This window comes from Atta colombica, unplaced genomic scaffold (genome assembly GCF_001594045.1).
Source record: "Atta colombica isolate Treedump-2 unplaced genomic scaffold, Acol1.0 scaffold83, whole genome shotgun sequence".
Classification (NCBI taxonomy): Eukaryota; Metazoa; Arthropoda; class Insecta; order Hymenoptera; family Formicidae; genus Atta; species Atta colombica.
Genome location: NW_017259576.1, coordinates 1,346,921 through 1,348,931, shown reverse-complemented (window position 1 = coordinate 1,348,931; position 2,011 = coordinate 1,346,921).

Here is a 2,011-nt window from a genome sequence, read left to right as displayed (position 1 = left end):
CGAACAGAAAAGAATGAGGTATTGCAATAGGAATGAGTAGAATATAAAAGCAAGTGATATATGAGGAGAAAGATTTTGAAGATCAGTTAATGAATAAGAAGAGAGAGGTGCAAAGAGTAGAAGAAGAATTGTAAAATTTATAAGGGAAGATACAACGAGAGATATAAGGAAATGGAGGTAAAAAACAGTAGAGTTCCAGCGTATTTGAGGAAAGAGAACTTAAGAGAATAGAAAAGAGAAGATGAGGTGAAAGCTTGTTTAAATTAAGATATGGGAAATTCGAGAAAAGCAATAAACATTGGGAAGCATAAGAAAAATATAAATAAAAAATATAAATAAAATAAAAAAATGAAAATAAAGTATTTAATAAAAAACTGATACATTTTTATTAAATAAAAAGATGTATTAAAATAGAATTTGAATTTTATTTTTCTAGTGTAGTTACTAGTCACAGAGAAAAGAGAGAGAAAAAAAGAGAAAGCATCTTGTACTCTCATAGAGACTGTATTTATAAATCTTTCATTTTCTTTTAATATTAACTGCCAAATTAATTTTGACATTAAGTTTAATAAATCAATATATTATTTTAATACTTTTTAAAAACATCTTAATATAATTTATATTTTTTCTTTAATATCCTAAATATTAAAATACCTCTCGGAAAAGAGATCTCATTTTTCACCGCAAACAAAATCATCACCTATAAACGAATGACGAAACCGTTGCAAATTTTAGACGTCAACATAGATGACATGACGGTTAGACTGTTAATAGTTCATTTTTCATAGAACCACTTGAGTTTTCTTTGTTGCCTAAGATTTTGCCTGCATGGAAGGAAAAGTCTTTGTTCAAACGACGCAAAAGTCCCTTCTCTATGATTAGGGTGCCAAAGTGTCTAGGCCCCGCTATGATCGACAGTGGTTTGGTGAGTGCATGGGTCGAAAGGTAGGGAGACAAGGGTAGGAAGCGAGCGGTAGAAACGGTAGGGAGCGATGGAATCGTCCATGAATCATGATGGGAGAGTGACGAGGATGCCGTTATGTGATCGCATTGCGCGAGATAAGGACGCCTGCTGCTCGCTCGTGGAATATTCCGCTGAACTCTAGAGCCAGGACTGTGCGGGATCGTTTGGTAAAGGCGAGGGTGACGGTAGGGAGGTAGAGGGGAACAGAGAGCGAGAGAGTGAGAGAGAGAGAGAGAGAGAGAGAGAGAGAGAGAGAGAGACCTGGGGAGTTAATGTCCCACACAGAACTAAACCTAGAGAGACACGAGTCCGCGTTTTGTGGAAACGGGCTTTCTCCTCGCGTGAGATGCATCGTTGAAAAAAAAAAGGTCACTTGAATTTCGTGAAAAATAAAAAAACCTACTTAAATCCTGATTTTATCGTCATCAGTTGATTTAATTTGTTAATATGTCGATCGATGAATTAATAATGTAATTACGTGTGTCAATTACAAAGCTTACGAGCGTTAATTGAATTTTCATTGAGTTTGGATACAAATATATTTGAAAATAATCTGTGTTTATTTGCTATCCGTGATAAGGAAAATATTACGATGTCAACATCACAACGTCTAAGATTTCGATACCGAATTGACTGAAATTACACCAACTTGGATCTCTGATTATGTCTAGATTGACTAGTTGCTGGTGTTGATATCATTCTGTTGATGTTAGTTGAATCTCGCAGTGACATAATTTGACCTTTAATATTGTTTTTAAAAAAATATTTTTTTATTTTAAAAAGTTTGAAGCTAAACAGCTATTCGACTGATATAATCTTTTTTTTTTATTAAGTCTAGATATGAATCTATTTGGATTTAGAAAGCTACTAGTGTTGCCAGAGGCGGTATGGTTGTACCACTTTTGTTACGTTTCTAACTGAAAGATATTCACATTTAACAAATTTAGTATAAACTTGAAAAATTATTTTTCAAAAAATACAGAACCTAATAATTATATTAATTATGCTGTTATTTTATTTGCGACATAATTTTAATATATATATATA